General features: G+C 39.0%; 1 protein-coding gene and 1 long non-coding RNA gene across 2 annotated transcripts in view; one reads left to right on the top strand and one right to left on the bottom strand.

Annotated features, from left to right (window-relative positions):
- LOC131524835 (protein jagged-1b) overlaps nucleotides 1-16,179 on the bottom strand; it is a 73,930-nt gene that overhangs the window by 34,047 nt on the left and 23,704 nt on the right. The window lies entirely within an intron of this gene.
- On the top strand, nucleotides 8,196-9,338 carry LOC131524836 (uncharacterized). The gene is made up of 4 exons (XR_009267085.1): nucleotides 8,196-8,521; nucleotides 8,607-8,748; nucleotides 8,843-8,940; nucleotides 9,041-9,338. It is a non-coding gene; the product is annotated as an uncharacterized LOC131524836 (long non-coding RNA).

Raw genomic sequence — 16,179 nt, 5'->3', positions numbered from 1 at the left:
TGAAAACTACACGTGTGTTGGAGCGGGGTTGGAACTAAACTCTACAAGGCTTCCCTCCAGGAACTGAGTTTGACACCCCTGGAATAGGCCTATAAATCTCAAACTAATCTCAAATCAGTTATTTAGAATAATAAGACATTTGGGCTGTTACCAGGCAAATTAAATCAGTATCAACAAAATTCATCTTTGCAATGCAGAGGAAACACAGAAGCTTCATCTGAAGTGACATTGCGTATTTACACACTGTTTAATGCAGGACATGAATGCATTTAACCTGCAGTTACAAATGCAGAAATAATGTTTTTATATAGAAGACATAAAATGTTGAATACTCATTTTTGAAATTATTTATAAAAAAAATCAAAAATTAAAAGATACTTTAGATGTTAAATTAAAACCGCCAGTAGGTGGCAGCAAGTCACTGTTAATAAGTGAGTCACTGCGACTGAACCGAATCATTTAAACGGATGATTCATTCAGGAACTAAACACCTTCATGTTGCTCAGAGACGCAAAATTGTGCTGTGGCTGTGTTTGGAATTATTTCTGTTGTCGAAATAGAGCAAAAACAGGAAATATGGTGTCTAAAACGCAAGTCTCTTAATTAACTTCTTGTTTATTGAACTGTTGGGAAAAAAAATCTATATGTAATCATGCTGATTTTTGGAGAAAAAAACGGCACTCTTCATGCGATACTGATTTACTATATGAAATGACATAAATATATACATTTTCTGCCCCTATCTCTTCAATTTTGTGATCATTCTAAATGCATTTTAACAGACTGAATCACGCAGTGAAAGAATGCAGTCTAAATGCGCGTGCACTAGTCTAATCTACTAGACTTCACAGCACTCTGTAGTGTTTTGTTTGGTTTTTGCAAAATACTGATAATGTCAAATCGCACATTGTTAAAACAACAATTATGATATTATCGCAGACTATATATATTGCACACCCTGCACCAGTGTCTTTTTGTGCAAAACGTTTTGCTAAACTGTTTCATTTTAACCACCACCAATGCAACGATGCAAGTATTTACCTTATCTCATGCTTGCGAAGGGTGGATGTCGAGATTTTATAAACTGCTAGTTTGGTCTCCCAAGGCAAACACAGCTTACACAGCATTATAGAGCATAAATATGGCCAGGGGTTCACTTCATTTCCTTCAAGTTCAACTTCAGCAGAATACGACGGGGTTTGGTTTTCAGCTGGGTCTGCACCATTAACGCCTGTCTTGTCCATCTGCATCTTTCTTGTGATTTTAGCGCCAGTTTGTTAAAAAATTATTATAGAAAATTATGTCATTGTGTTGTTCCAAACCTTTATGACTTTGGGAATATTTTTGTCCAAGCAAATTGGGCCCAAATGGACTCCGCTTATTGTATTAAAAATATTTAATATTTTTAATTATGCAATATTTTTATTTATTTATTTATTTTTTTCAAAAAATATCTTTTGTGAAAAAGTCATACAGGTTCGGACTTTAAACATTATTAGCATACCACATGTAGGCTCTGATTTTAGATTGTATAAGTAATAAATCACGGTCAATTGAAATCTCAGTCACATGTTGACAGGGTCCTTATAACTGCACACCTGATGGGAAAAATGTTGATAAATATAATTTGGCTGTAATAATTATTTACTTAAGCGAGGCTAATTCGTGTTAAGCCCATCATGTTTGTGTATCCGAGTGTGTTTGTACAGCACTATGTGTAATGTCTGTTGTCTGTGTGCTTGGGTTTAGTGAGCCACTGATATTCTCAGCTCACTGTGTCTGTGTTTTGGCTCTAGGACATCCTGGCAGAAGAGATGAGGCAAAAGAACAGAGAAGTTAGGAAGTGACGCTCTCTAAAACAAAACCACACTAACACACACCCATTACATCAGCGTTGGTCAGTCCCCAGACCTTTGTCTACTCTTTCTCTGTTCCTCTATTCTCTCTCTCTATCAGGCTGCATCAGCACAGGGTAAGCCAACGGCAGTGGCAGTGCCAAGGTCAGAGACAAGCGTACACACAAACACACAGGTGAGTGAACCACACACGTGCAGGAAGGGTGTACGAGTATCTCTTGTCACAGGTCAAGTTCAGAAATCTGCTAAATCACTGTTCCCCTGCTCTACCACACCTCTGGCTTTAGATCAACTGTCATTTCCGTTCTAGCTCATTTATCTGTGATGCAAGTTTTACGTATGTTGTAATTAATGAGTCATGAGTCACTAATCATCAAAACAGGCATAAGTGTTTTGACAAGAACTTAATGTTGAGAACATATGAAAGAAATTATGAAGAGAAATTCTGAAAGCAAATAATGGATGATACTTTTTCAAAAGAGTACTAAAGTGGTAGTCAGTGGGCAGAATGGACTTTTGTATTAACCGCATGTTAAAACCAGGGGTTTTCAAACTTTTATGATGCCTTGGACACCCAAATATGATGATTCCATTGTAAAGAACACCCTTACTAAAATAAGAGAGCACCTGTATATTTCCATGTATAAATGACATTTATATTGTGTGAGAAACATATTGACAACTCTTTATTGGTTCTGTTTGTTAACATTTATTAACATTAGTTAACTACATTAACTAACCTGAACTAACAATAAAAAAAATATGTCTAAAGCTTTTATTAATCTTATTTAATGTTAATTTCAAACATTTATTAATAAATTCTATCTGTTAATATTGTTTAATGGACCTGAGCTATAATAAACTAACAATGAACAGTTGTTTTTGTATTACCTAATATTTACAAAGATTAATAAATATACTGTAACAAATGTTTTGTTCATTGTTAATGTTAGTTAATGCATTAACCAATGTTAACAAATAGGACCTTACTGTAAAGTGTTACCAAATATTTTGCCATTATACTAAAGTAAATTATTTTACAAATATTGGGAAACATTTAATTGTATCAAGTTAACAGAATACGTTTTTTTTTTCTCTCTCTCTCTCTGTACAAACTGTTAAAAATACATAGCTAAAAGTACCATTTTACTACCATGGCACATTAAAAACACACACACACACACACATACAGATATTGTGTAGTTCTCATCAAATATGTTCTTTATATTAATTCAAACCTTTCCTTTCATTAAAATTTAACTTTTATTTTCTTTTTTTTTGAAAAAACTAATGTACTCAACAAAATAGATTATTAATTAACTTTTTTTTTTTTCATTTAGCAAGATTAGAGATCAAATTAAGCTTTAATCTGCTTGAGCATACAGCGTGTGGTCATATAAAAAATATTGCCAGCATCATATTGTAACGGTGGCGGCCCCAAGTAAATAGTTGCAGAGACAAAAAAAAAAATAAGTGTCTCTAAAAGTTCGGGCGCCAGACAGGAATAAGCCTGTCAAAAAGGAATTTAACCCAGATAGCCTTGAAAAAGCCACCGGTTACATACAATAGATACAACAGCAAGAAATAATGCAGATGCACTAGCAATAAATGCACAAGGAGAAACGATTTTCAGTTCAGTGTCACTTGTATTTTTCGCAAGAGAAGGGGAAAAAAAACACTAATAAAAAAACAAACGATTTGTCACATGAATGTGTTTACACATTGCACATCCAAAAAAAAAACTATAAATAATCGCTTGTACTGCAGCGACCGAGAGCCTCCAGTCTAAGTCCGTATTCGCAGCGGCAGTTGCGATAGTCCAGTTCTCAATTTACAATTCCAAACCGATAAGGAAAAAAAGAAAAAAAAAAAAAGAAAAATACAAACAAGATTAATTTTAGTCACTCACTTCATTATACCACTTCATAAAAAAGACAAAAAAAAAATACTCACATTAAGGGGAGTTGCACATTACAGTATGCTTGAGCGAATGTGGTGTGAGTGAACTTTGGGTGTGTGTGTGTGCGGTACGCAAGCCTTGAGCCATATGACCGGCCGCTCGTTTTCGTGGGGAAACAGTTTTACAAACAGTGAAAGAAGGTGGATTTTCTCCAAGAGAAAAAACGGTATCCAGGCAGGAACACTTCCCTTCGCTCCTGAACCACACACGCCTCTGCGCTGGTCCCGCAGCTCGGACAACGATTTCCTTGAAACCCTCCGGCCAAACTCCAGCATACACAGTGCGTGTGAGTGCGCTCAGCCGAAACCAGTGCGACTTCCACCCTAATTCCTCGCAACTTCTTTGTTCAGAAAACCACCCCCATCTTTGATTCTGTTCCACTATATATAGATACCTCACTTCCTTCCCAAATTAGACTCTCGTTCCTATTCGCTGGTGGTCACGACAATTGTTTTGGTTTCACTTTCCCAGTTCCGCCTTTTACGTGCCGCCACACTCTCCCCCCCTGGAGAGAACAACCCGTGGTTGTTAAGAGAAGTGAGCTTAAAATCCTAGAAACTCTTCATCTTCACTGAGGGATTCCTGGAAGATTTCAAGTAGTTTCTGTTTTTCTTGGGTGTCTATTTCTTCTGCAGTGGGAAAACAGGGTTTTAAATTGCACACGTGGACAGTGTGGACATCTTCCCCAGTGGCCTCCACCGCTACCCAGTAGTTCAATGGGCCCAATTGATCACCCGGTAAGGACCTTTCCATTTTGGGGCTAGTTTGGCACTAAAGTGGTGGAGTGCACTTGACTGGGGAAAATTTCTTACCCATACACGGTCTCTCTCTTTAAATGAACTCTCTCTTCTCTTTTTGTTGTAGCTTCTAAGTTGTCTTACTTGACATTTTCTGCAGTACTCTTTTGCTCTTGATTGCAACTGAGCTAAATGTGCAACAGTGTCATAAGAGGGTGCATCAGGTGAGAGATTCTGGCCGTGCAGTATTTTGTCCATTGGTCCTTGTAATTTCCTTCCCAGGTGGAGTTCTGCTGGGTACATTCCAATGGTTTCCTGTACAGCTGAATTGATGGCAAACCTTAGCTCTGGAAGATACTGGTCCCATTTTTTGTGGTCATCCTCAACATATGCTGCAATCATTTGTTTTAAGGTATGGTTTACTCATTCTGTCATGTTGGTTTGGGGATGATATGCTGTTGTAGTTTTCTGAGTTAACTTCCATTCTGTACATATCTCCTTGATCACAGCTGAAACAAACTGCGTACCTTGGTCAGACAGAATGAAATCAGGAACCCCCCACCGGGTGAGAATTCCCTTGATGAGAAGAGATGCGACCGTCAGTGCAGTGGCTTTCCGTATGGGAAACAATTCAACCCATCGTGAAAAGTAATCGATGAAAACGAGAAGATATTCCTGTTGGTGAGTGCTGCGGGGCAGAGGTCCCATGATGTCTACTCCTAGCATTTCATTTGGTCGTGAGGTGGTGACTTGTTGAAGTTTTCCCACAGGCTTTTGATTTTCACCTTTCACTGTCTGGCATTTCACACATCTTTTGACATGTTGCGTCACATCTGTCCACATTCCTGGCCAGAAAACGACATCGTGCAGTCTCTTGTAGGTTTTGTAGATTCCTACGTGACCACTCAAGGGATGTGAATTATAATGCTGTAGGATGGTGGGGATCAAGCTTCTGGGGAGGTACACTCGGAAATGTACTTGGCCGCTTGGCAGGTGAGTCTGGTGATATAATTTATCTTCAATTACCACAAATTGGGCTTGCAGGTTACCATCTCTGGCCAATTCTTGGAATATTTGTGCAATCTCAGTATCTTGTGTTGTTCCTCCCAGATAACAGCTGCATTAACTGGAAGCTCTGGATCTTCCTTCTGGGTGGAGTAAAGACTGCATTCAGGTCTGGAGTGCATCCGTGAAAGAGCATCAGGTGCCATGTTGAGTTTTCCTTGCGGTATTCAACCACAAAATCAAATTTCTGCAGGTGAAGAGCCCATCGAACCAGTCGGCTGGTAGTCTTGGTGGAACTCATCACCCACTGTAAAGCTGAATGGTCAGTAACAACGATAAACAATCTGGGTTCAAGATAATGTTGCCATTTTTCAATGCCCAAACTACTGCTAGACATTCCTTTTCGGTCACAGAATAATTGATTTCTGCTTTGTTTCCCATATGCAATTACCTCCTCTAGGCCGCTGTCTTTCCTTTGGGCCAAGATTGCACCCAGACCGGTGTCACAGGCATCAGTATAGACCACAAACGATCGTCGCATGTCAGGATGGCCCAAGATGGGAGGAGAGATTAGACAGGCTTTCAGCTGGTCAAATGCTTTCTGACATTGTGGTGACCACTGAAAGGAGCGTCCCTTTTCTTCAGGGCATTGATTGGCTCAGCTATTTGAGAGAAGTTGGGCAAAATCTGTGGTACCATCCTGCAAGTCCCAGGAAACGCTGAACTTCTTTCAGGTTGCAGGGCACGGGTACGATCGTATGGCTTCCACTTTACTTGGGTCTGCTGAAATGCCTTTAATGTTCACCACATGACCAAGAAATGTCAGTTCCTCAAGACAGAATTTGCTTTTTCAGAATGATGGTTAATCCGGTGGTTTGTAGTCTGGAGAGGACAGTTTGGAGATCCTGAAATGGTGGTTCAGAGATGGTGAGTATATAATAATATCATCAATATATACAAAGCATATCTTTCCTCTCAATTCTCCAAGGACAGTTTCCATCAGCCTTTGAAATGTTGCAGAGCATTTTTCAGTCCAAAAGGCATTACGTTAAACTGGTACAACCCAGAGGAAGTGATGAAGGCGGTCTTAGACTTACTCTCAGGGTCCATTGTCACTTGCCAGTAACCACTGTTCAAATCAATAGTGGAAAAGATGACTGCTCCTGAGAGAGACTCTAAAATCTCTGTGATGTTGGGCAAGGGATATGCATCTCTCTCAGTGATGGCATTTACCTTACGGTAATCAACACAGAATCTTAAGCTCCCATCCTTTTTGGGACTAAAACCACAGGTGAGGCCCAAGCAGAGTAAGATGGTTCTACTATACCATTTTCCATCATTTCCTTTAATTGTTCTCTTACAGCATCTTGTTTCTCAGGAGTCAATCGATATGGACGTTGCTTTATGGGTACTGGGTGAGTGGTGTAAATACAATGTTGGAGAACAGTTGTCCTTCCGAGCTGAAGTGTGCAGACGTTTGGGTTGGATTGTAACAGGTGCAGTAATTGTTGCTTCCTTCCAGTGGTAAGTGAGCTTCTGTGACAGCCTTCTCTATCAAAGTTTGGTCATCCACAGGTTAATGGTTGCGAGACTGATGGCGAACATTGTAATGGCGGAATAGAGCTAAGTAGTGAAAGTGTTTGTTGTGAGCATTGAGTTTGTGGTTTCCTTTTCAAATATTGGGGTCTTCCAATGGGTACGCTGGCATGTCCGGGTTGAAAAGGATACTCGTCACTGAGGTTTGACTTGAATGCATATTTTGGTCAGACACATTTATCTGCAGACCACTGGAAAAGATGAAGTCTAGGCCCAAAACTACAGAGTAAGCCAGGGCTTTGGAGGTGAGAATGGCAGCCTGAGTGGGAAAGACTTTGTTGTGAAGGGTGATCTGAACATCTGTCCATCCTAAAGGCACTTGGCTTCTCCATTGGCCAGATAGAGTGGACCAAGGGTCCAAGGCTTGGAGGTTGGCAAGGGATCAATTTCCTTCCACAAACTCTCATGGAGAAGGGTATAACTTGCCCCAGTATCCAAGATGGCTTTTCCTCTCAAGCTCCAATATTAATGGGCACAATTAATTGTTGAGGTATGGAAACAAGCTTAGATGCTGACTTGTTAGATGATTTTGACGGGTGGGTAATAGACAGAGTATTGTTGGACAGGGGTACTCCTTGCTTCTGAGGTTGGAAGGAACGTTTATTTCCCACAGGAGGATGCTGACCAGAGGACTGGGTCAACTGCAGGGAAGAATAGCGTGGACAGTTGCCTGGGGGGTGCTGACCTTTGCATCTCCAACACTGGACTGGAGGTTTTTCAGCAGGGCGATTAGAGGTGAGTCTTTGTGGTGGTTGGGGTGGAGTTATACGTCTTTCATAGTGTAATTGTTGTACATGGTCTTTTTCCAACTGAAAACCTAGTTTCACTAACTCATCCACAGTGTTCACGGCTGCAAAGTTGGCTGGCGAGGTAAGGTTTGATGTTCTTGAGAATCATTTTTACTAACTCGCTCTCAGTTAGAGTGGGCTTCCAACGTTTGCATAAAGCTCTGTATGTGAAGGCAAAGTCTCTAATTGATTCTTTTTCTCCCTGGGTTCTAGTTCGGACTCGCTCAGCCAGCTCATCTTCATAGTCCTCAGAGAGGAAAGCTGAGAGGAAAACAGTTTCAAAGTTGTTCCAAGTGGTAACAGAAGATCGAGCAACTTCCCACCAATCGCGTGCCGTGCCGTATAGAACAGTGCGGAAGGTAGCCAAGATGTCAGTGTCAGCCAGGGGATGTAAGACCAAAAAGTCTTGACAGCGAGTTAAATATAACAGTGGATCAGTGTCGTCTGATGGTCTTCCAAATGTTGAGAAAGTTAACTTCAAATGATCACTTTTAACAGCTGGTCTAGGTTGCTGGATGGATGCAGCCTCTGATGGTGGAGATGAAGATGGGTCTGTGTGGTGAACTGGTAATGGAGCTGGTAATGATTGGTCTACCCCTGCTCTTTCAAGTGATTTGCAATAATTACTAATTTCCAATTGTAAATCTTTAAAGTCGTTTCCTAGGGCATACAGTTGAGTGGTACAATGACTGATCTCTTTGGAAAGCTGTTCACCGTCCTTTTGTGAGTTTTCCTGTGTGGCCTGCATGTCTCTCTGCAATTCCCGCTGGACTTGCTCCACCATAAAGCGAACCTCTGAGATTAAGGTACTCTCACTTTTCTGGAGTTCTCCCGTCACCATCACCTTCATTGCTTTAATCAGTTGATCTGTGCTTCCCTCCTCATCTCGTTTATGAGCAGCTATCGTGTCCAAGATTTGCTGATGGTTAATTTCAATTTTTGCGGCCATTGCTGCAAGCTTTGCATCATGCAGGGAAATGGATTTTGCAGATTCTTGGGTGAGTTCTCTCACAGCTTTCTCTTGCTGTTTCAGACGGTCAAATAACTGGTCCCAGTTTCCTTGTACATGCGTAGTAAGCTGATGAATTTCCTTACCAGGTGTGGGAAGGTGGCCTGGCAGGCGATGCTGTGACACTGAGGAAGGTGATGAAGTTTCAGTGGAGGTGCAAAGTTGCATAGGGTCCGGTTGGAATGAGACAACGCCCCCTGGAGGTGCGGAGGCAAAGTGCACCTGAGTCCTGGGATGGGGACTACTGAACTGAGTGGGCGTGAAGTGGAACGTGGGAACATGAGGGGGAGGAACTGGTCCTGGATGCACAAGTGGCCAGACCGGAGTTGCTATGTCTGGGGGTGCAGGTGGCCAAGAGGGAGTTGCTACGTCTAGGGGTTCAATTTCCACAGACGTTGAAGGTGAAGGAGGAGCAGTGGCCATGCTTGCAGTGTATGTAAATCTCTGTGGGCAATGTAAACTGTTTGGGCAAATAAAATTAAAAAAGAAAATTCTGGAATGTATGTGTATGTTTTTGGGGGTACTAGGAAAATAACAAACAAAAAAAACTACAATGTGTCCAAAAGTTACAAGAGGGTTACATTTTTCTTAGTACAAAAATTTCAATCACCACAAAGTTTAACCCAACAGACACTTAAATTACATCTTTTTCCTGATCAATTACACAACAAACAGAATTTACAACAATTTCACAAGCTCTTCAGGAAGAAAACAGTTCAGAATTCAAATAAAGACAAATTCAGGTTGTTGTTTTTTTTTTTTTTTTCAGTTCAAGTCCCTGTTCGGGCGCCACTTCTGTAACGGTGGCGGCCCCAAGTAAATAGTTGCAGAGACAAAAAAAAAATAAGTGTCTCTAAAAGTTCGGGCGCCAGACAGGAATAAGCCTGTCAAAAAGGAATTTAACCCAGATAGCCTTGAAAAGCCACGGTTACATACAATAGATACAACAGCAAGAAATAATGCAGATGCACTAGCAATAAATGCACAAGGAGAAACGATTTTCAGTTCAGTGTCACTTGTATTTTTCGCAAGAGAAGGGGAAAAAAAACACTAATAAAAAAACAAACGATTTGTCACATGAATGTGTTTACACATTGCACATCCAAAAAAAAAACTATAAATAATCGCTTGTACTGCAGCGACCGAGAGCCTCCAGTCTAAGTCCGTATTCGCAGCGGCAGTTGCGATAGTCCAGTTCTCAATTTACAATTCCAAACCGATAAGGAAAAAAAGAAAAAAAAAAAAAAAGAAAAAATACAAACAAGATTAATTTTAGTCACTCACTTCATTATACCACTTCATAAAAGACGACAAAAAAAAATACTCACATTAAGGGAGTTGTACATTACAGTATGCTTGAGCGAATGTGGTGTGAGTGAACTTTGGGTGTGTGTGTGCGGTACGCAAGCCTTGAGCCATATGACCGGCCGCTCGTTTTCGTGGGGAAACAGTTTTACAAACAGTGAAAGAAGGTGGATTTTCTCCAAGAGAAAAAACGGTATCCAGGCAGGAACACTTCCCTTCGCTCCTGAACCACACACGCCTCTGCGCTGGTCCCGCAGCTCGGACAACGATTTCCTTGAAACCCTCCGGCCAAACTCCAGCATACACAGTGCGTGTGAGTGCGCTCAGCCGAAACCAGTGCGACTTCCACCCTAATTCCTCGCAACTTCTTTGTTCAGAAAACCACCCCCATCTTTGATTCTGTTCCACTATATATAGATACCTCACTTCCTTCCCAAATTAGACTCTCGTTCCTATTCGCTGGTGGTCACGACAATTGTTTTGGTTTCACTTTCCCAGTTCCGCCTTTTACGTGCCGCCACAATATATATGAGCCATATTTAATACATTAATGGTGTCTTAAAATTTTAAGCTTTAAGGCTTTAACTTTGACAGATAGCTATAATTATCCCTTTGTGCTAATGCAGTGATCTAGAGACCTGGGAATCATTGAAACAAGACCAAAGACTGTCCCATTACAAAACACACACAAATACATCATATCCTGTTTATGATCTGTGCCTGTTTCTCACACAATCATGCCTAATCACATACACCCAAAATACATTAAATAAACTAGCAAATTAACGAAAAGACAAACAGAGGCCGGAAAATCCAACTGTAAACAGCATCAAGCAGATAAGATAAGGCTCAGAGACAAAACTCTCCAGTTTTTAGCACTCAGGACAACAGTAGCAGGAGTGTGTGTCTCTGTGCACAGGTGAGCATTAAATGATTCACTTCAGCCCCCATTGTGTCTCCTCTGACATTTTAAAAGCGCTGTGTCCCAGCTTCCACAGTAGCTGTGCATCAAAAAAGATAAGCTACAGGAAAATTGTTTCACTGAAAGGCATCAAAAACCATTATGAAAAATCACAGTCTATGATAATGACTAGCTGCCAATCAACAGACATACATACAGTATTCTATAAGTAAGGCCTTTATATCCAGAGTCTAACTCTCCCTCTGGAAGGACATGATCAGTATATGCATATGCTTTAATTTTATTACTAAACAGGATGTTGTGTTTGTTATTTCCAAAACCCTCTAGCAACAGAGCTATTTGACAGTCTAATATGCTTGGATGCCTGCATATGAAAGAGCTCTATTCACACTTAAGGGAAAAAGAGGCACAATTGCACTGCAGTGAATTCATAATGAGCTAGCACTGTATTTCACAGCATCCGGCTCCTCAGAATAGCAACACTTCATGAGGGTTACTTGAAACTTGCTGGACCTTCTCAATGTAGCAACAGTCTCTGTTCTCTGAATTCATAAAGCAGCAGCACATCTGCAATCTATCATCCATTTAGTAACATTTAATAAAAAAGTTTGGCTAAGATTAGAATCAGTGAACAGTGGGGGGTTAAGACAAGGATTAAGACTCGTTTTAGTCTGGAACTATGTAGAGATCAGTCTTTAGACATAAGCTGTCTGTGTCTGTTTCTTAAACAAGTTATGTAAGGTATAATTAGCCGAGAAACAGTTGAATGATCTTTGACACAACATAATTTCAAAATGCAGTTTTAAATAATGCAACTGTATAGAAAGAATTACTATGATAAACAACACAACAAATGATGTTTGAACATTTTTACAGAGACTCCCATGATGCTCAAGAGTTTTGGGAGGTATTCAGGATGCTATTCAGTTGCTGAGGTGTTTTGAATGATTTTTATCATGTTGCAGTATAGTTGCTCATTAAACCTAAAGAGCTAAAAGAGTTCACCTTCAAAGTCTCTGTGATAATTAGTCATCAGTCTGAAATCATATCTGGTCACTTAGAAAAGCACTCATCAACAAGACACGTGATTTGTGGTATTAATGTCTGTAGCACAAATAATGCAGGACGGTTACAGGTTTAAAATATTTTTATGTTCATTGTGAATTAATGTCTAATATCCTCATTCTAACAGACTGAGCAGTAAATGGTGCTTATTTTAAAGCAACAAATCGATATATATCCCTAACCCTCTACTATGAGAAAACGTTTGTCTGGAAAAACTCCCTTAGGCTGACAAGATTAAACAGTTATGAAATATCTAAATGTCTTTCCTCTCCTTCTCTCCCCTTACCCACTTCATCTGAAAAAAAAAAAGCAAAAAAAAAAACTTGTTCAGAATGTAATAGTGAATTTACTGAACACTGCACAGTATAATGAATATTACCTATAGTATTATTCATTCTCAATAGTAAGTAAAACAGTAAACATTATTCCATGATAAAAATTTAATTCATAATTCCAGAACTGTAAGGTTAAGCTAAACGCATTGCATTGTGGGATATAGTATTTCATGCAGTAAGTTCAATGATAACTCTTCTAATAGATTTAACATAATTTTAATAAAAAAATATATATATATTAGAATGCAGTGTAGGTAGGCTTAATCTTTGTGGACTAGATCTGCTATGCTGCTGACATTATCTTACTGCTGAATCATGTTTGCAATAACAGGGATTAGGATACATTCTGCACAGTAAAGTAGGGAGAACCCCCGTAGCAGATCTAGACAGGTGGTGCTGGGGAGGAGGAGTGCTAAAGAAAATTGTCATAGCATGTGGACATGTTAGGATGGAAATAAATAAGGCTGTGTAGATAGGAAAGAGAGATCAGTTGGCTGCACTGCCAGTTTGAAAGAATCAATGAGCTATTCTGAAGAACTTTATGACTGAATTATGCATTTCAGTTGTATACTGCACATTTTGGTAAATATACTGTCTAATACTTATTGCTAGGGGTGAGCGATATGGCGAAAATATCATATGATTTTTTTTCAGGAAAATTATGATTTGTGTCTTTATCACAATTCTTTGTCATGTTGGTTTTACTATTTTGTAAGTTGTCTGAGCAGTACAGCCAAACTAATGTCCCTCTTTTAAAAACAAAGCCTTACGAGGTAACAAAATATGAAATAAAAACGAATGGCAGATATTTAGGCCAAAGTGGGTGAAGATAAAAATCTGTCTTTATTTTATCTTTGTTATAAAAAAATAAGAACAAAGATACACATTACAAATACACATAATATACAAATAAAACAAACAGTGCTTTATTTCTCAGGTTCAGGTGTATTTGTAGCATTTAAGAAATTGAATGAACAAATAAAAACACTATGTACACGTCACTGTATAAATTAGTCGTTGATTCTTATTAAAGCAACTGTAAAGTTCTTCAGTCAAGAGTTTTGGACAATATGAGAGAATATAAATAATGACAGAATTTACATTTTTGGGTGAACTATCCCTTTAATGACAAGCGGCAGCATGTTTAGTACTATTAGTCTGCTGTCACTTTAAGAACTGCACGCATCTAATACAAGCACACATCCATTTCTCTCTCAACTGTTTACTTTCACTTTAGACATAGCCAACTGTGTTTATATGTAAAACTTGTGTGTTTTTGACAGTATTAGTGCAATCAGACGGGAAAGATAACTTAGTTCAGTTATCAGGCACTGTTTGACAGGCTTTTTAGTGTGCGTGTGCTTCAGGTGTATGCGCTCAAAAACAGCGCATATCAGAACAGCACACGAATGAATTGTTTACTCTGCAAGGCTTTAAAGCACATGCAAATAATGTACTTTTGTGATTACAAAGTGCAGTGTCCCATGAGTGTAACTCCACCACTGAATTAATGTGAATTTTTTTATGTGAATGTATGTCGTATTGTACAGTATATTGGGACGGAAGTGCCAGAAGAACTGCAACTGACAGAATGTGTGCTGTAGCATCGCACACCCCTACTTATTTGTTACTATACTCTCTTAAGACCCGTTCACGCCGAGAACAATAACTATAAAGATAACTATCAGCATCCAGCGGACAATATCATCCGTTTATTCTCAGCGCATGCTCGTCTACCTCTTTAAATTCTCGAGCTCGTGACAGCAGGATTGATTCTGATTGGCTGTCAAAATTTTTATCGTTCATCAGCTGACAAAAAAAAACTAACAATATCGTTTCTCTGTGCCTTTATCATTATAGATGTGGTGTGAACTCTGCTATTCTTTAATATTGAGAACGATTTTTAGAACTACATCTTTATCGTTATCTTTATAGTTATTGTCCTTGCTGTGAACTGACCATGAACAGGCTTTATCCATTACTATTACTCTATTACTAATTATATTACTTATTCAAAATATTTTATACACACATACACATACTGCAGCAACAGTAAGAACAGTATGTTAGTATGCTATTCTGCACCAGTCTTCTTTTTCCATTTAAGCCCTGATGACGGCTTTTGTTAAAAAGCCCTTTATGTTTTCTCTCTCTCTCTCACTCACCCTCTCTCTCTCTCTCCTCTCTAAATATCTGTCCATTCATCCATAAACATCTATATGCCAACTTGCATTCAACTTTAAACTCATTGCCCTTACACACTTACTCTCTCTCTCTTTCACTCTCTTTGTCTGTCTCGCTCATATTCAGTGACAGTCAGAATAATACAGTGAGGTCTAAAAGCCTGGGACCTCTAGACCTTTAGCATTTTTCTCTTATAAGTATCAGCATAACAGTTTGAAATAAAAGTTTAATTGAAAAATGAATATCAACGTCAGAATGTCTTAGTATAAAGTTTGTATATTTTACTTTAATGACAGCAGCTCTGAACAGATTTTTCAATGTGGTTTCAGTGTTTTGGACCCCACTGTAAATCGCAATGCTAATGCAGCACTTTAAAAGTTATGAAATACACACAGACCACATGAAAAAAAAAAAAAAAAAAAAAGTTATGAAAAGAAAAGGACTAATGATTTGCAAAACTCAAATGGTGTCCCACAGATGGGGGTACAGGAGGATATCCCGACTGAGACAGCCTGTACAAACAGAGCTCATTCCAACAGGAAGAACTCCCAGCCCTCTGAGAGCAATTTCCCTCTCTCTGTCTCTCTCTGTCACCGACTCACTATTCTTACATGCTGTTTTGACATAACCCTACATCATGCTTCTCTAGCACCCATTTTCCCCCAATAAAACCCCAGGAAACATACTATAGTTGCTAAACTTTGTCCCTTGTACAAACTGTAAAATGTTTGATTATACATGCATAACTGAGTTCAGTGACATTAGAGACTTACAATGGCCACAAAAAGTATCTGGACTCAGAACCCATATTGTCTTATATAACAAATATCAACCAAGTGGCATTTTAATGAAAAACAGAACAAGCACACTTATATTACAAATAGTACGTAGCACAATGGATTTCAACATGATTTTTTATTTTATTATTTTTTTTTTTTATTAGAAACATCATAAAAAATTTCTTCAGCACCAAATCAGCATACAGAATACTTTCTGAAGGATTATGTGACACTAGCTTTGCCATCACAGGAATAACCTACATTTTAAAACATATTGAAATAGAAAACTGTAAAACTTCACAACATTACTGTTTTTACTATATTTTTGAGGAAATAAATGCAGCTTGGGTGGGCAAAAGACACTTTAAACATTAAACATTAAATTATATTTAAAATTATATACTGTATTCATTATTTGCTACTACTGTGAGATACAAAATCACATCACGTCCCTGTTGTAACAAGGACAAATGAATCATGGATGCAGGCCTACACTTTGTCCAATGACGAAAAACAGTCTCTTAAAACATCAATATAGTAATTATGCACGTTCACACACAGACACACACACATTTATCCAAGCCCATAATAACTACACTCATCCAATCCTCTCCCGCTCTCACACACCTGCAGAGAGC

Source organism: Onychostoma macrolepis, chromosome 18 (assembly GCF_012432095.1).
Source record: "Onychostoma macrolepis isolate SWU-2019 chromosome 18, ASM1243209v1, whole genome shotgun sequence".
Lineage (NCBI taxonomy): Eukaryota > Metazoa > Chordata > Actinopteri > Cypriniformes > Cyprinidae > Onychostoma > Onychostoma macrolepis.
Note: the sequence above shows the minus strand (reverse complement) of the source record. Positions and strands in the feature narration are given on the sequence as shown.